General features: G+C 38.2%; 1 long non-coding RNA gene across 4 annotated transcripts in view; it reads left to right on the top strand.

Annotated features, from left to right (window-relative positions):
• Positions 1-19,984, top strand: part of LOC116449968 — a 60,489-nt gene that overhangs the window by 10,089 nt on the left and 30,416 nt on the right. For all 4 annotated transcript variants that reach the window (XR_004242614.1, XR_004242613.1, XR_004242611.1 and 1 more), the window contains one exon: positions 5,997-6,084. This is a non-coding gene — a long non-coding RNA (uncharacterized LOC116449968). The remainder of the gene's footprint in view (positions 1-5,996; positions 6,085-19,984) is intronic.

Here is a 19,984-nt window from a genome sequence, read left to right as displayed (position 1 = left end):
GACACAGACAGCTGCCAATGCAGGGGGCACAGGAGGGATGGCAGTCACAGGCACTGGGAAATCAGTCTCATACACAGGAGGCAGCTCCTGGGGCAGAGCAGCAGCCGGAGCAGCAAAAGCCGCCTCATGCAGAACCACGATCGAGATCAGGAGCGTGGGGGTGCAGTGACTCTTCTCCTCCCCACCCTCTCATCTTTCTTCCACCATTCTGCATCCAGTGGAGCCCCCTTAAGTTCTTGGCATGACTCACTCCTGCTCCCAAACTTTTACAGCAAAAGTGTGACCTGAATGAATAATTTCCAGCAGAAAAAGAGAGCTGATCAACGCAGCCTCTCCTTCTGCTCATGTAGTCTCATGAACAGCTTGTGCTTTTGTCCAAATGTGTGTATCATTGAAAACTAAATACTCCACATGGCTGAAGGTAGGGATATGCTGAAGTGTTTGATTGAATCAGAGACCTTTGGGGTATTATCTTCTCAATCAATCTGCATTTGTCCGCACAGATTGAAATCAGAGCACTCACATGTCTAAATGCTGAGCTGTGAGGCCCTGTCTGACAAGCCCCATCTGAGAAAACCTGCATGACAAACAGGTTCTGAGAACTGAGCCCAACCAGAAGAAATTCAGCGTTTGTGGAGCCTGAAGTCACAGTCTCTGTCCTGCTCTGGGGCTCCACATCTGGGCCACCAAATACTCAGACTGGAGAGGCGCTGATCCACCACCGCATGATGTGCAAGGGCTGGAAAAGGGAGAGCGGAGCTGCGGATCCATTAACAGGTCTCACGCTCTGAGCATGAGACCTTACTTTTCTAAAAATTTTGAGTATTTATGTGAATATCTATCGTGAAATGCATGGACTGGGTTTATCTTTTTGGCACTTACTGACTTCAGCAATCAGTGTGTAGTTCCTCTTCTTTGTGAGGGATAAGTGGAAATAATTGATCACCTTCTGCAAAATCTCATTTTTATCCATTCACAAGAAATTCTAGATTAATATTATTCAACAAATAACTTGAAATTCACTTGTTTAATATTTGTCCTAAAACTCACTCATTGAAGGAATTGTGGTAATTCAGCTTTAAAAGCCTATCATTGTAGACAAAGCAAATTCAGGGCTCTCAGGAAAAGTCTGTTAACTCCCCCACATTTGCTTTATTACAACCTCAATATATGATATCTTAAATGAGCAAAATAGAATTGCAAATATTTGGTTGTTATGTGTTTGTTCAAGACAGAGCTCCCAGACTCCTGTGAGCTGCCTGAAGAATCACTGAGTGAAAATATTAAAAAAATTGGAATGAGCAATTCTCCTTTTTTTTTAAATTTGTATTTAAATGAGTATAAGAAAGGACACAGAAGAAAGGCACACAGTGCTATTTAATAATGGACTGAGATCCCAGCAGCTCCACAGCAGTTACTGTAGGTAGCTAGTGACTTCCATAAACTCTGTCCTAAACTCAGGATGTGCATGCAATACAGAGATGAGCCATGCTGCCTGCAGCATCCAAAGCTGTGCATCTGCTCAGCAAGCTTTGCTAGGCTTTGCTTAACCACACTGTGGTCCAGGTTCCCAGAGCATTATAAAAACTGTACGCTCTGCTGCAGGCTAAGGAGAGCGATTTGAGTGTCCCGATGACAATGGCCCAGGACAAAGCCCATTTCACTCCTTTTCAGGCCATATGGATCTCAAAGGTTAAAGGCTGTAATTGTCAGCAACTCCTTGGTATTATTTGCAGACAGAAGGAGAATAGTATTAGTCCAACTAATTTCTAAATTTCCACCACTAGTGGAAAACTTGCTTGGGCAATTTAGAGACAGCAGGCAGCAGAACAGAGCAAAATAATCTTCTATGTCACATAGGCAGTGTGATCTTCTGGATCAGCAGTTCTAGTCCCTTTTGGCCTGGTCTCTGTTTAGCATGTGGTTTATAACCAAGCTTCAGCAAAGACAACTGAATATATGCATTTTTTTCCCTTTCTGTGCAATCTCCCCAGACTTAAACTGCCTTCTTCAGCTGACTGCCTTTATTTTAGAGCAATGACTTCCACCCTACAGTTCCAGCCAAGTTTACTGCAAATTGTGCAAGCACCAAAACCATGCTAATGTGCAGTTCTAACATGCAAGCTGGTTGTGCAAGAACAACCGTTTGCTCTGCACCACATCCTTGAATGTCCTTGCAATACCTGGGTGACAGACCTCATTGCTGGGAAGAGTGGTCTTTTCTGTAATGACAACCTAAATCAAATACTGAGACAAAGAACACAGCAGTGTTACATCCAAAAATCAGTGATAGAGATATGCAAATAAAAACAGTATTTCAAAAGGCTTGTAATGAGTAGCATCCAGAATGAGTGATATTATAGAGCTGGGTTTAAAAAGCAGCAATTTTCAGGAGCATTAGTTTACATGGAGCACATGCATAACTGGCTTTGAAATTCAGCTGAAGTCAAGTCACCCTGGAAAGCAAATGGTGCAGTTTTACTCCTTGGCTGTTTAAATGATTCAGGAAGGGTAGCTACCCACACTGGAGTAGGAGAACACATATTTTTTTCCCAAGAACACAGGAGGCACATGATGACCAAGAAAACAGTTGTGAAGAACAGAGTTCCTACACACAAGCCAGGGCTCCCCCAACTGCAGCTCCTGCAATTCACAATTAAAGGTGCCACATGGTCAAAGTTATTGTCACTGGCACTGGGGAAAACCTAAGAATTAACAAAAGTTTCCTTCTTTCTTCCTCTAATACCCATCCGAGGAGAGAGTAAACAATACCACAGACAGTTTGAGGGGACAAAGAGAGTGTCAGGGCCAGTGTCCCTGTCTCAGCACGACAGCCCTTACTGGCCATGGCTCTGTGAGCTACTGCTGAGCACATAATGATTTTGCATTGAAAGGCTAAACCAGCCATTGCTCTGGACTGAACAACCACAACTCTAACTCATTCCTTCATTAAATGCTTTGCCATTCCTTGAGAATGAGAGAGTCTATAGAAAAATCACATTGCCCTGTATTCCACTGGTAAACAATATCTTATATATATTAAATTGTTCTATAGTAGTCATCTGTTCTTTCCTAGCTGTGACAGGACTTTGAATTATTTGCTCTATCAGCAACTGCTGTAGTAAATTCCCCAGTTATGCCGTGCATGGCAGGCTTGCGGAAACACCCGTGACAATGAAGTGAGCAGAGAACTCATACATGACGGAATCCACTCAGTAGACTGGTTTTTGGGGACAGTTGGGCCTCAACAAACAATCCTTTCTTCTCAGTCTATAGAGGAGCTGCACTGGGGCCTACTTTGGCCATTAGTCTAAGGAAAGCCTTTGTTGAACATATAGCTGCTTCTCACATTGAAAGAATAAATCACATTCTTATTCTGGGTATGTCTCCACTGCATTCACTGATGTGAATGTTGTTCCATGGCTGAAAAACTGGGTAAACAGCGTGCCCTGTGCAGCTCTGCGCTGCTGTGGCTACATTACTGCCTGAAAAACCTCATTTACAGCCAGCCTGGATGTGCCTGTAAGAGCAGCCCTGGCAGAGATCTACTCTTCAGACAGCATTCCTCTTTTCAGGAATATTTCATTCTTCAGGCTGGATTGCCAGGATTTGAACCACTTTGGAACCCACTTTGCCTGAGAAGGAGGAGGGAAAATCCTATCTTTTCTATGCACTTAGTGAAGAAAAACACAATCTAGGCAAGTTTCAGGAATGGTTCTGAGTCTATACGGGTTTTTTTAGGGTTATACAGATAGATGTAAATTTCTCAAGCACACATCCTAGAAGCACAAGTCCCAGATAGTGCATGTTCCCCCTCTAATACTTAAAATCCAGAATAATTAATGTTCCTAACTGCTTCAATGTACAGCAATTCCATATTCATTCACCTTCACAATCATACACCACTCTCCACTCTTCAACGCGCTTCATCTTTTAACTTACATTTATGTCCATCTTCATATCCTCTAAAGAGAAGGGAAGCTCCAGGTTTCAGCAGACCATAGGGACCTCTGCTGACAGTTTCTATAGAGGCGGTCATCGTTGGATGAATAGAAGTGCTTTGCATCATACCTGAGCCTCAGTTACTGGAGATTAAGTTTCCTATTTGACAGAGTGAGTCTGATGATCCATCATCGCTCTGGCGGAAAGGCTCCCGTTTCCAGGCAGGATGCTACAGCTTCATCTCAGCTTTTGATGGACTCTTAAGTATAAAAAATATAGCACATGTTAGTCCATGTGCAGACAGAATTATGCATTTTGACATTTGAACAGGAGTTTATTTGTCTCTGGCAAAAATTTCCTGTGTCCCTCCTACCTCCCATTTCAGTTAGCACTTTTCCATTAAGTTGTGTTACAGAAGAGAACCATGGCTGAAGCAAAAGAAGAGCTGGTTAAACAGGGAGGCTCTCGGGAAGCACCAGTCCCTGAAGGGCTCTCACAATTTTGGTTCAGATCTACAGCATGCAAATTTCTGGGTTGTGATACCAATATATAAATATATATATGTGTGTGTGTGTGTGTGTGTGTGTGTGTGGTGTGCCCATTTTTGTACGCCTCTGCATAGATGTAAATTTAAATTAATTAAAAAAAACCCAAAAAACCCGACCAAAACCAAAAAGCAAGTAACTGCTCTGATGACACAATCCCTTCTGCTATATGTTTTCAAACAGGATAAATGGTAGACACAAAAGTATATTTAGTAAAGTAGTGTTTGCTCCCTCTTGCCATACACAACTTACTTGTGCTGTTGGGGAATCACTGCAGGAAAATTTCCAATAACCAGAGTTATAACCACCTCTAAATTAAAATTTCTATTTTGAAGTTTTTCTGCCTTCTTTCATTATTTATTGTAATAGAACTGCCTTGCAAAATGTATAATTATTTGCAAAGAAAACAGCTCACTGTAAATGCTAATGTTAAATGTCTATGTTTTTAAAACCTTAGATACACTAACCCTTTAAATTATTGTTTCAATTATTTCTTCCTCTTGATGCCATTAATGAATTATTTTGTATATGCAATTGCTCCCAATTTGTGTAAGGAATTCCAAATAAATACAGAGGTCATTGATTTCTCTTAGTTCATGTCCTTTGTTCTTGCATCTCAAAAGAGTCCAGCTAACCTGGTAGCATTTATCCTGCCTATTCCCTTTAGCATTATCTTTGACTCAATGAGATGACCTCTTAATTTCTTCTTCTATAGACCTGCTTTCTCTAACTTTAACAAATAACTAAGGTCTCTCTGCCCTTGTGCCATACTAACAGTGGTTTTGAACCTTTTCTGATTGTAAAATAACTGTTTTTAAAGATAATTAAAACCAGACTGGTCTTTTGAGCATTACCCTGATACTGTCATGTCTCTCCAGTATCAGACTACATGAAGACTCTATATTTGCATTTCACACCTTGCTCTGACTCTTTTTGCTGTTCATTCCTTTCTTTTTTTTTTTTTTTTTTTTTTTTTTGTGCTGAGAGCTCTTCAGTCTTACTGCTCTCCATTGGTCTAGGCTGTTTTTAAAAGCACGTTTTACATTCTTTACCTGATTGCAAGCTGGTGGTCTTTCCTGTTCTCCTAAGTACAGTTCATTGTGTTTAAATACCCTGACTCAAATAAAATGAGGATGTGGCCTCTCACCACTGCTCCTCCACATCAACCTCACCTTGGTCTCATTTTGGTGCCCTTCTCTCTACTGCAAACTTGAAAAAACCCCATAGTACACAAGGATAATTGAAACTGCTGTGTACAAAACTATTCTCTTGTAACCACAGACTATCCAAAACACACGTCATGACTTTAAATCTGCCAAGAACTAACCATCTAGGACTATACTTGGAGTCTTCAAGCATTTCCAGCCAGGCACTATTTCTCATAACGTGGTCAGCATGTTCATGTCTCCTCCTGAGTGTTTCAGTTTCTCCCAGAAGTGTGGGTTGATTTTTAAAGTCCTAATTTTTGTCAGTATTCAGAGTCTATATTAACTCCTTTTTCTGTTTCAGTGTCTCTTCTTTGTATTATCCTTATCTTCATTGAGAAAACTGACTCAAAGAATTTAACATCTGAAAAATATATTTCTCTCAACCAAAGGTAGGTTACCTTTGTAATGTCTCAAACTCAACTGCATTCTCCAGTGACCTCATTTCTTGTGTATTCAGAAAATCTCCTATTTATCTTAGCCTTCGCACAGACTTCTTTTATTTTCTTCCTTTACTTACACTTTCCCCTTTGTTCTGTAATCTTTCAATCTTCCCCACCTGCTTTATCTTACAGATGATTGATATATGCATTTCAACAGTCTCAACTGCTGTTTTATTTATCCCAAATAAATATCCACACTGGATGGCAGGTATAATTCTCTAGCTACAAAACTTCAGCTTTGAAAATCTGCTATTTTATTTTCCATCCATACCCTTCCATGATCCCCTCATACTTTTCAGAGCTCTTCTTTCTTCTTGCACTTTTTGATTTCACTATAAACCTAGCTTGGTTATAACACCTCATATCAAAATACTCTCCCAGTCTTACATCTCTAGTCATGCTATATTTATTATGCACACCTATGAAAAGGATTGTTCCCTTTTTAGTCCAACCTTTTAAATTGTGCAAAGAAGCAATATGATAGCATTCAGTCTGTGGTTTGAGTTACACACCCAGACAGACTGATTTAAAGCTAGATGGAGGGGCAATTCAGGTATGTTGTGTGTTTAAAGGTCTCTGTGTGAAATAAAAAGAAATCTATAATGTTACCCTCAGGATTTCAGGCAATGATATTCCAAGTCTGAAAGAGAGGGAATAAAGAAACTGAAAAAGGATACACACCACTGACCAATCAATTGAAAAGTACGGTAAATGGAAAACAGAAACCTCCCTGGATTTGCCTTATGGGCTGACAGCAGTGGCTTTGTATAAAAAGAGAGAGCACTTATGATCCACTTTCTACTTGAGACATTATAAATTAGTTTTTCTGAAGGCATAATCCACCGTAACAGATTCTAAGATGGTGTGGAAAAATCCCACCACTCCTTGATATGAACACTAAATGATGCCCTGTCTTTCATGGATCCCATGTCTCTTTGCTCAGGCAAAGCCTGTCTCTGGAAAACTCAAAAGTTATTGAAATGCACCAACCTTTATTTCAAAACTGATCCACACTGAGGATGACTGCAACCTTTATTAAGACTCAGGAGACTTTGGTTAGGCCTCACAGTTACAAAAGACTCCTGTCTTTGTGCTACTAAGTGCAGGAAAGAAACGTCCTACAGGCTCTGAATGAAGATGAGAGGAGCTCCCCTACACCCTGACTTCCAGCAGGGATCCTGGCTTCCCAGCTCCTTCCCAACACACAGTGCCTCAGCATAGGCAGCCAGCTCTATCTCCTTTCACTGACACAAAGTCATTACTTCTGGACCTGAAATAGATCTTGGGGACTTGTTTAGTGAAAACTCAGTATGTAAGAGATCTGGGGCAGGATTCCCCAAGTTCCTATTATGTGCCTGGAAAACTGCAGAAATCCCAAAAAAATAAAAGTGGAAGCACTTAGTCTCAGACCATAGTGATAGACAGAGAGAACCTCTCAGAGGATCAGTGGTTTTAGTGCTGGGTGATGATGCAGGGAGCACTCCCTGACACCTTTTTAAATATCTGTAACACCTTTCTCTTCTCCTGTACTTCTTCTAATTTTCTCTCAGCTCCAGGAGTATTATAGTGGCATCTCCTCTAACATATTAGGCTTTATAACGATGTTAAAGAATTGTCAGCAGAAGGAAAAGGAATTACACCCTAGACCAAAAACAAAACAGTGAAGTCAAGCCTGCCAGTCAGGTTTCCTATCTCCTTCAAAAACTTCCTTTGGAAACATGGTGGAGAACGAAAGAAATCTGTGCAAGCAACCACTCCACACTCACTAGCGCTGCTCTCCAGCAAGACTAACAGGCACATTTATGCTCATCACAATTTCTCTAAAATACTAATAATGATTATTCTCAGTAGGATTCCTTGCATTAGAATATCATAGGAGACTTTGCAAGCTCAGTTCTATAAGACAGTAAGTGAAATACTCTCCTCTACAACACTTTTCTCAAACAAGTTGAACTTATTTTACAAACCCACAACTCACCTTTCTAGTACAGGGACACTTCAGGCTGTAAAGTAAACAGGCAAATATTAAATGAGGTGAATCAAATATTTACGCAAGCAAAGCCACTCTTATTTTGTCAGAAAACAAATAAAGTTAAAGTTGGCAGAGTTTTATAAGCCATCACACTTCTCTTTGTTTTTCCACTTCTTTTTCATGGCCCAAACTTGAAAGGCAAAGTAACCTTGGTGACTGCTGAGGTGGCACACAACTGCTCAGGGCTGTCCCACCATCTTCAGGACTTCACTGGGTCGGGACATGCAGAAGCCAACTCCTCTGCAGGGACTGGGGGCAACAGGAAGCAATGTATTAAAACTGGGTGGTGGGCGTGTGATTGGGATAAAGAAAAGATCAAACAGAACCTCATTCTTTCCTCTCATTCTTGCAGAACATGAAAAAAAAATATGCTTTGTTTCCTAAGTCCAATATATATAAAAGCGTAAAAAAGAGAACCTGAGGTAGACTTTGTTTATATTACAGGCATTGAAAAGTCCTACCTCAACATCTGAGTCACATCATCATTTTGTTAGCAGGGTTCTCAGAAGGTGGAAAGAGACAATGGAAAGATAAAATTTAATGGACAGGATAAACACCTTTCTTAGAAATAATGCAAAAATTATACAGGGACTATAAAAAAACCTCTTATATTAGTTTTAATGACAGATACATGTCAGAACAAATCAGGCTTCACTGAAATGCTTAGCTTAGCTATTTTAGCTCTTTTTTGTGTACAACTTAAGTGATTTAACTTGATAGCGTAGACATTGACTGGAGACTAGGAGGAGATAGCTCTGTTCCAGAATGAGGCATGTAAGGTTGCATGTATGTTTGGTGGAGAGTGCCCTAATTCATTAGAGAATGGGATTCGTATACTTACGCAGTGAAAAGCTTGGATTAGGCACACAACATAATTTCCATTATGTTAATGTTGCTTTAAAATATATTGCACGGAGTGCTGCAACAATCAAATTATCAATTATAATGTCTACTCAGAGTAGAAAAGTGTTGCAAACAGAGGGCTGATTACTGCTTCAGTACTTCCAATCTGCATACTCATTGTTTAGTACAGGGAAAACAAATTATCTTGTGTTGGCCCTAGTTCAAATTTAATTAAATGAGTGCAAAGCAATTATAATAAAGTACAATAGTATAGTAATGAAAGGAAAATAACTCATTAACCTATTAATCTTTATTTATGTTCCTCTCAAATAAGTATGTAATTTCTTTATCACTGCATCCCATAAGAAATAGCAGCTCTCACTGCTCATGGCCTGCTTTAGTGGGGCTTATTTTGCTAAAGATCATTGTATGACTTCACTGTTACTATTTATATAGATTTTATTTAATGTGTCTGATTTTTCTCCTCTCCCTTACACAGTGTATTTTAAAACCCTTTCCCACATATCTGTGATGTAGATTATAAACCTGTTCACACCCCCCATTTTCTTTTAACACTTGTCAGCTCTGAAAGGTAAACCTCTCTAGGAGCATTGCTATGCTTCTGTCATTGCATAAGGGAGGGAGCACTCCCAGAACATCTGCTCAAAAAGACGCTTTTACATTAAGACATAAGATGAAAGCATATTATTTTTAAGAGGACCTGACACAGCTATTGCTTTACAATCTTTATGGGTATAACAACATACCCCGTATTTTCAAATGTGCTTTTTTGATTCTTCATTCTGACATTTATCTAGGCTGCTGGGTTGTTTTGTGATTCTGACAAATCTCAAGTTTAAGGAAAAGCAATATTTTTAGATGGTTAGTCAAATATTACACTGTGGTGTGCTTTAATTGTGCTTGCTGGATGCTAGTTATCATTATTACCTTATCTCTCCAGAACTGGTTTTGTTTTCAATGACATCTTACATTCTAGTGTGTACATTTAATGTCACACACCAGTGCTTAGCTTATTGCAGCCAGTCAGGGTTGACTCTGTCCTTTCACTAAGCTGAGCCACTAACAAAAAAAAGAGAAAAAAACCCCCACAAAAACCGCACCAAATCATCACCAAAACTATGCCATGAAGAAGCAGCAAGATTATGAGGAAAAATGCATTTCAGAATTTTTTACTAAATAGCACTTTTGCTTTTTTTTAGACTGAGGAAACTAATAACATTGATTTCTTTTTTTTTCCACCAAATGAAATGAAGTAGAGGTGGTACTGTGCTGTACTAAGTAGTGACTGAGTACTGTCCTGGAGAATGGGACAATTGGTAAATGTTATATAAAATATGAGAAAAATCAAATTAGAAGGACCACATATTAAAAATATAGTTTCCATTTCTGCATATGCAGCTTTGATTACTGACCCTTACAGAAGAACAGAGGTACCTGTGTGAAACATTTAATGAACAGAAATACAATTCTGAATATGGATAAAGGAAGAATGAAGACTACTTTTGAAAACTCGGAAACAAAACTTTCACAACACAGTTTGCAGTGTCAGATGTCCCAAGGCTTTTTCCTCTCCATGCATGGACCCTGTACAGGCAGGGTCCAATCTTACTGTCTTACAGGATTCAAGCAGAATAGCTTCCAAAAAGTTATTAACAGATTCTCTGAGAGGATTGTAGAGGTGCAAATTTACAGCTCAGATGGCTGAGAAACATACAAGTTCACCATATCTTTCCTCTTCACACATAGCAAAAAACTTCTGCCTTGCAGAGTGTATTTCTGGTTTCACAATCTGCTGCTGAGAACTCTGTTAGCAAGAAATGGAACTCTTTAATCATAATGACACTTAATGAGTCACTCTATTCTTTGCACATTTTTAACAGTCAGTTCTTTATTTCACACTTACTGCTCAATTCTTGCTTTTATATTATTGCAGCACTAGTACTGCATTAATACAACCAGGCACAGAGCCGTGTGTAGCTCTGTTGTGTGGTATGGGACAACTGGCATTGTTGGTGGTGGCATTGCCACTGACCTGCTGGAGAGCAATCAGGAAGTGCAAAGGCATCACCAATAGGTGGCACATTCGCATTTTGCAGAGTATAATGCCATAATTCTTTTTGTTTGTTTTTGTTTGTTTGTTTGCTTTGACAATGAGTCATGTTTTAATTACAGTATTTCAACATGTGAAGTAACTAAATCATTAAAAGAGGAAGAAAGACAAATAAATAAATTTCATTATGTACAACCATCAGAATATCATATGAATTGTCATCTTTTTCAGTCCAGAGTTAAATACTTGTCATCAAGCTAAATCAATGTTTATTCTCTGTGTACAGCAACCACTAGAGGGGAGTTTGACACTCACATTGCAAGTTCACAACAATATGCTAAACCGCAGGGAAATGTAGATCAGAAATCTGCAGTAATTAAAAAAGACTATCCTGCCAAACTCACGACTTCTCAGCATCTTTCCAGATTACTGAGTGAGATGATTTCTATCTGACTTAATAAAAGTCTAAATCCTGCTGCAAGTTGAGCTTTGTCCGGCTTCCTGATACATGAAATGAAGCAATGAAGCTGCAGTGAGCCGAGGAAGAGAATATCAAGCGTGCTCACTAATGAAGACAAATATAAAACAGAATTGCCTGAGATGAGGCTAGACTTCACAGTCACTGGACTTTTTGAGCCTTGGGACAGCTACACAAGGAAGGACTCTTCCTGTCTTACTCCTGCCTGCAGATCACTGGCTTAATGTGATATTTGGCAAAAATATACGACTTGAAAATATACAATGATGTCTTCTGTCTGCACCTAGACTGTATATCTAACTGCCCTTGATGTTTCCTCCTGTGTGTTTCTTGTTTTTATTTATGTGAATTCCTACTGTCCTCGTACTACAGGGAGATCAGATTCTCAAAAAGCATCAGTCTCCCTTTGCCGTGGGTACAGTGCACACCATTGCTGAAATTTTCCTTTAATGCAAACACACAGTTTCACTCAAGGTAACTTATAACTGTGAAAAGTTTGGTCATACCCATATGATCATAAAAATACCTTCCAGGACATCAGATATGTTGCAGAGTGCTTGGTGGGGGTAGGAATTAGGACACAACTCCTCAAGTACCAGGGCACAGGGAGCTGCAACTGATGCATGATGACCTGTCCAGTTTGATCCTTTGTACACCCACCTCTTTAGCCAGAGGGAATACTTTAAGCCTAATTGATTTAACCTATGAATCATATAACATCACATCATAACACAAGCTCTTGTATCACAGCATCATACACAACTCCTGTAGTAAATAAAACCAATGCCATAGATTCTGCAACTTCTTCAAACTGTAATTTGTATGAGTGTGGATATTTTCAGGTGCAAGCATATATCTGTCACAAGCAGAAAATACATATATACATAACATCATTTTTCCATAACTGAGTCTAAATGTACTTCTACTGATCTTCAGAATACTAGAAGAGTACAGATTCAAAATAATGAAAAAGATAATTTATCTTCTAGAAGAAAGAAGTGAATGTGCTGCACATTGCTTGTCACAAAGAATGTATTTAATCCATAATCTTATTTATAGCATAGAAATGTTTTTGACATAGCAAGGAGAGTAAAAAGTCAACAAACATGAGACAAAGACTAAATAAAACTGCACTCAAATTAACTCAAACAGTACTTAAAGGGACATTGATCATGTAAAAATATATAAGGCATACATTCAAAAGTTAAAGATGTTCTTTATTATGTTTTGCACCATAACATCCCATTCACCTGATTTACTCTAACACCTACCCATGTAAATCAGTGGGTTTTTCCATGGACAAAAATGACATTTCTGTGGCATTCAATTGATGCAAGTGGAGAATTTGACCCTATATCTGAAAACCTTCCACTAAATAAGCAATTAGTGTACACAGGTGGTGTTTTTCCCTAGTAATTGATGTGAAAGTCTAACCACTTCTAAAGCCTGGCCATTTGCTTGACAGACAAGAATTTGTTTTCCTCAGTAATGGGCACAATTTCATATGGATGGGCTTTTTTTCCTCCCCAAAGTAGAAAGACAATCTAGATTTCAGCATTTAATCTTCCTCTGACAAAATCTCAAATGGCCCTTAAAGATCTTCTGCAACTCCAATGAGTTTATTCAAGATACTGCAACTAGTCCTACTGGAAGGCATCACCTTGGGCACTGGCATACACACATGCCTGAAATCTGGAAATGTACTGAGAATACTTGGAGACTTCTGCCCTCACCATTCAGGCTGGAAAACTTCCAGGAACCCATAGGTAGTTCAAGGTAAAATGATCAAAAGTAATTTCTTCATGTTTACAACTTAACAACAATATTTTGCACAACAGCTCTCCCTCCACAGGGGATAGGACCAACCTTATAGAAGTGATCAAACTTTGGCTGCAGCTCTTGCAGCAGAAAAACAGTACTTTTGTCCATCATAAGAATTATCCTTCGTAGATTAATTCCCTGCATGAAAATCAAGCAGGTCTAGTGTAAAATTAGATTTCAAGATCAGTGTATTAACTGATCATGAAAGGATTATAAGTCTCCACTGTAACACTTAAAATAATCCTTAAGACTTTAAATGATCCTAAAATACTTCATGCAAATAGAGCACCACGTCAATGCTTTTACAAATACACTGCAAACCCTGCATCTGGACTAGTCTGTAAGTTTTACTCTGTTCAATATTCTTCATATCAAAGAAGATCATGCATGTCACAATAGGATGAACATGAACATCAAGACCTAAAATTACAGGCACTGGTTAGAATTTGCCAGCCTCACCAAATAAGTAGCTCTAGAAAAAAATCCCTAAAGTCACTATTTACAAAGTGTGATTCCTCTGTTTAATGGTGACAGAGAATTCAGTATGTAGTCCAGATGGTTGGTTGCACAGATAACAAATCCAGCATGGCATTTTGGTGCTATGGGCAGTCTGTCACGCTGTGGTAGACAGATAGATTGATAGACAGACAGACAGACAATGACTTTCTCTTTTTGAAAGTGTTTTGCTGTTAATATACATAATTTTTTAAAAATCCAGCTATGCATAGACCTCACTCAGTTACAGAACTACTACAGAAGAGATGGGGAAACATCAGCAGAGTTTCATTTTAAGTTTACAAGTTCAGATGTTTCTGTTGTCCCCTTAGGAAAGAAAAGGGCAAGGACTGCGTTCAAAAACCTATTCAATAATAGATCTTAAGCTCTTAGCTAGGGCAGGACAATTCTGGGCCAGCACAATGATTCCCCAACAGCTGGTATACATACTTTGTAGTACTACAAGCTTTTGGCAGAGAAACTCAACTAACACTGGATTCTATTCCCAGCGCTGTCTTTCCCCAACTTTTAACCGAGGGCAGTTTAGCTAAATTCTGTCTGTTCCTGGTTAGCCATCTGGTAAATAGATAATATAATTGCATCCTTTATAGGCTTATTGTGGGGCTTAATTATTGAAAGTCTTTAAGATAAGTCAAAGTTCTTGGTGAAAAGTTGTGCAAAGCATTAACAAATAATAATGGGGACAGCACTAAGAGGAGGGGAAGCTTAAAGCTGAATTGCTGCATAGGAGAAATGTGCCCAACTGAGGCAAGAGAAATATAGGCAAGTGAAAGGGAAGGGAGCAAAACCACTCAACTAATTGCACTAAAAAATGTAGAGAAGGAAAATGGGCTAGGTTGAAATGACAAAAAAAGTAAACTTGGACAAATGGGAAAGGACAGACCTGGCAAAACAGAGTAAGTTATGTGTCACTAGAGAGGTATCAAGATTGGACTGAGCCAGGAAGCTTAAGCTGACTGGAGGGAGAACTTGTCTGTGCTTTACAATTCATGTTTCATTCTGTTCCAGTTCGCTCATTTCTTTATGGTGTGGCTTACACAGATTGTCCTAATGGATGGCACTGCCACAGGGCATTTGCCCTGTTCTGTCTCATCTGAAGTGGGCGGTTCCTCAGGGAGCTGACAGTTTCTCCTGAACGTGTGGCATTTCTAGGACAGACATCTGCACAGGCATCTCTGTAACAGCCGAAGGGAAGCAGTGTTGACTCCCTTCAACAGCCTGATCATGTGCAAATTGCATCATCTGCACTACCTTCATTTCCTAAGCATAATTGCCGTAAGTGATCCATTGATTGCTATCTGACACTCAGCTTTTCTGCTCTCATTTCCCAGATGTTCCTGGTTTTGTCATGACTCTCAACTCCATTTTATCAGAGATGTGACAACATATATTGTAGGGACATGGTCATATGCAAAGAAAGAATTATATCAGATAAGTACAGTAGAGAACCACAGTGTTTAAATAGCATTATCACAAATGTAAACACAATTAGCTTACTGTTTATTCAGCTTTCATTGGAAAAGTTGTTTTATATACCGGATTTCTTTATTGCAAAGGCCATGCACTTTAGATAGCATGGCAGCAAACCAAACCTTGTCCCTTAATTTTTTGAAGCACTCTAATTTTTGGGGGGTGGAACGATAGATATCGATTTAAAAAGTGGGTCTTTACTGCGAGTCCTTGTTTAAACTGGAAAGTTTTCAATTAAAAAAAAATTAGATAAAAAGTGCTTTTATAAATATAAAACCGGTAACTATGTCTTCTGCTTGTTTCACATAATGTTAAGAGACAGTCTAATGGGGGTGGGAGGGAGGCATGTATGCAAAAGATCTTGTCTACCAATGTCAACAGGCTCTTCTCCCCTAAGGTACAAAGATAACTTCTGGCTTTCCAGAATATTTTAACCATACTGACGAATGCCCCTCAAAAAACCAGAAGGGGTCATTAGGTATTTCATAAAGAAAAATACCAACCAGCAACAAGGAGACAAGATAGGAGAAGGAGGACCTTCTGGTTATTTTTTGTATTGCTGAGTCCGTGGCACAAACTCTGAGATATAGTGAGTAGTTAAATGATCTTGTTCCACACAATAAGTTTTGAAAAATCATTTGGCCTCCTCACTTGTTGCTAAGCACTGGGTCCTGCTCAATCTTGCTCTTAGAAATATTAATTACTCAGAAAAATCCATGCCTTTTAGCAATAAATTATTAAATACAAACATTGAGCTTACCTTCTGTCCCTGCACTACTCATTTGCCTGTTACTGACAATGAAGCTGCATCACTTCCAATAAAACTTCATTCCAGCTTTCATGTTTTTCTCTAAAAAGAAAGCAGGTGAATCCTTGATCTGTCAAAGACAAATGTTATTTTGTTTTAGTCTGTCTGACCAGTCCATCAATTACAGTCATTCATCTGCTGTGGAAAGTGAAGAGTGCACCACAAATTTGCTAACATTGCATCTGCCATTACATTTTTCTTTGATAGTAAGTGAGGCATAATAAACCTTGATCTTTTTTTGTATGCTGCTTTTTGTTTGAAAAGTATGATTCACTGGATAATACACGCTGTTCCTCTCCAGAATTACATTCTACAGTCAAAACAAATTTCTTCTTTGGATTCAACAAAAAACACTACTTATTGTTCTTAAAAAATAATAATATAATGGAGAAAACGCCATGTGAAAATTTTAGGCCCGCATTTTCAGTGCTGACACCTGCTGAGTGACTCATCAGAGAAAGAGGGCCTATTATCACCATAAGAACTCAAGAAAATTCTTTCTGAATTCCAGTAAATGTCTTCCTTTTCAACAGCTTGTTCAAGATACATGAATGTGATGAAATTCTGTGTTCTTTGTGAGTGAAAGTGTTTTCATTTTCATTCAGCAAATAATCTGTAACCCCCAATGACATTAGAAAGTTTATTTGTCTTTTGAGTGTTCTGTAGAAGTCATTTGGAATATGTCAAAACTTTTCAGCCTAAAAGCTACACTGGTGATCATTTACACACACACAATTGATCATTTAGGGGCTGGAAAAGTATTCTTAGACCTTTCACTGCCAATGCAAAGGAATTTTTCTAACAGTAAAATTTCAGTAAATCTGCCTCACAAATAGAATGTACTACTGGGCTGCATGTTTCCTGTAACACACTCATGACTCACCTTCTCCTATTATGCTTCTCCCAAAAGAACAAAAAAGCAAGGAGAGCACCGTTCAGTTCTTGTCTTACCTCAAAGATAAACTATGAACAGTATCACAGATTTCTTACTTTTCAGATGTTTATTTACATTGTATTTTGAAGCTTTCCCCTACAATTCAGGTAAGATTCTTCACTTCTTAAAGATAGAGAACACAAAAGAAAGAGGGGAGGGTCCAAACTAACACAGATAGAAATAAACCTACACGTGGGTGTAATCCAGTTCAAAGAACAGGTTTCAGCTTGTGTTTATTGCTGTGTCTCACCTGAAGTTAATGGATTCACAGACACTAATGAACGCACCCAGTATGTCATCTGTGCACAGGTGAAATATCATTAATGAAATAAAATCTCAACACAAAATAGCAGTAATGCCCGTTATTTATCTTTTGCCTGTATATATGCAAGTCAGTATGAAGATTACTTTGACCCCACTGCTCTTTCCAATGCTGAAATGCAAGTGAAAAAGATTTTAAAATAATATGAGATAGGTTTCTCTCACTCCAACACTGAGATTCCTTTAAAAAATAAGTGAATGGAAACATTGTTGTATGATAAAATATTAATTTTTGTTTATATATATTATTATACTCCCTGTGTTGTTTTCTTATCTTGACCAGTAGAAAATTAGAATCTATTATGTAGAAACATAACTTACTATAAGGACATAAAACGAGTAGGTACATGCCAATCTGAGTAATACAATATATAATTACTGTATAAAATAAAAATTATTAAACTTTCTATGTTTCAGGGAGGAAACACTTTTTCAACACTGTGCTGGTAATTTCTTGCCCTCCAAAAAATTCTCTCTTCTAATGTACACACTCTCTAGAGGGAGACTCTAACTGTATTTATAAGTACATGATGAAACACAATATTCTTAACTGATTTGAGTCAGCAAAAATATTTGGAACAGCTTAGCTCACACAGTAGGTATATTGTGAAGCAACTTGCAGTTATTAAAACCCTGAAACATAATGATAATTTAAACAGTAACAGAAGATCATACATGAGCTTTGTTTGCTCAGTTAATACTACAATTCTTTCATGGATTCACAGTAAGATACTTTAGTTTTCCTTTTATATATCAAAAACTGGTGAACTGTTTACCCCTTAATGTAACTTTGTATGGTCAGAGCAACAGCAAGAACAAAAAAGAAAATCATCTTTATAAGCTAAAGGTCCCATCTGCCTTATATTTCCAAATTACTATGAATATTGTTATGTAGCTTTCATTTTATGGCAGCACCAAAGAAATCAAACTCTGAATAAGTATTCCCTTCCACAATGACAAGTACAAACAACACAGAAGCAATCCTTGCTCCAAAGCCATTACATCTAATCAAATTATTAAAAATAGTAATACTGATCATTATGGTCTGTTTGTAAGGCTGCATATAAATTCATCAGCAGATGCCACATCAAGCAGTATGCAGTCATAAATTCTTACCTAATCTGCTCAAGGACACGAGACCAACACTTTTGATCCACAGCTAAGGGACTGTGACTGCAATGAACAGTACTTGAGAAAAATTAAATCACAGAATGCTTTGGCTTGGGCCTGACTCCTACGGAGTAAATACAAAATATAAATATCTTTTTGCAGGAACGTGCAGCTAAGACAGTCTTTAATTTTAAGGTACACAAACCTGAACTACCTTAGACTGCTACCAAGTTGCTAGAAAGGGCTGGAACTGTTTAGAATATTAATTGGAGCTTGTGCATTTTCTGAATTCCATCAGGTCTGAAGAGTTTTACTTTAATAATACCATTATCATTAAAGAATTTCATTGAAGAAAAAAAAAAGAAAAAATGGATATTTATATCCATTTATATCCTTAAAATAAGTCTTGCTAGCTGAGTTTCAGAATTATGTGCACTTTTTTTTCAAGTCACCTTAACTGCACAGCCAAGCAGTATGTGAACTAGGCAGATTCCACTATAATTATATAGAATTGCACATTCCATCTTGCTTGTGCAGTTCCATGGCTTTGACTCGGTTTCAAAATGGGGCTTTTTTGTGGAGAGACTTATACTAATTCCTCACCACCAATAAACAATATTTCCTTAAACAACATGTTTCCTTTATTTTCTAGGCTTTTCACATATAAAGGGTCAGCCATTAGCCACTCTCACTTCAGTAACTGCAAGGTACCTCTCATGGGTTAATACAGCCTATCGTCTAAGCTAGCAGAAATATTCTATAAAACATCCAGCATCCATTTTTGAGAAGGCTAAAAAATACAAATGGTTTGCTGTAAATTTAAAAGTTGAGAATCTTTTTTAAGCTTAGGGGGAAATATGAAAGTGAGGAAAATTTACAGCTGTATTGACATCTGTACTTACGTTCTTACCAAGAACAGGTCAAATAATCATTTCTTGGAATTAGACTGTGGTGAGTTCAGATAAAGAAACCAGACCATGTCGTTCAAAACGTTAAGCAGGAAAAATTATTTCCAGAATCTGTCTCTCGTGGAAGAAAGCACTGGTGTTTCAAAGCCAGGATTATTTTAGCTGAGTTACTCGTACCACAGTGTGTACTGGCCTATTTCTAACAGCTCTGGGAAGCTGGGTGAGTAGGCCTATAAAACTACACTCCGTGGATTTCATATGTGTCTAAATGTAAACAACAGAACTTACAACTAATTGCCTTTTAGATAAAGCTGACTTAAGCAATTGAGATAACAGAATCCTACAATACTCTGTATGAAACATACTAAAAATGTGAATTAATAAGTTAGCTGATATTGAGCTCCAGATGTTTCTTACTCTGGCAATGTTCCTTAAGTGATGATAAGCAGATTTACATACTTAACTAATATGCTTATTTACAGAAAATTTCCAGATCCAGACTAGCATCCAGATTTCTTATTTGGCTTCAGATCAAAA

This window comes from Corvus moneduloides, chromosome 12 (assembly GCF_009650955.1).
Source record: "Corvus moneduloides isolate bCorMon1 chromosome 12, bCorMon1.pri, whole genome shotgun sequence".
In the NCBI taxonomy this organism is placed as follows: Eukaryota; Metazoa; Chordata; class Aves; order Passeriformes; family Corvidae; genus Corvus; species Corvus moneduloides.
The sequence above is the reverse complement of the archived record's forward strand: the minus strand, read 5'-3'. Positions and strand labels throughout refer to the sequence as shown.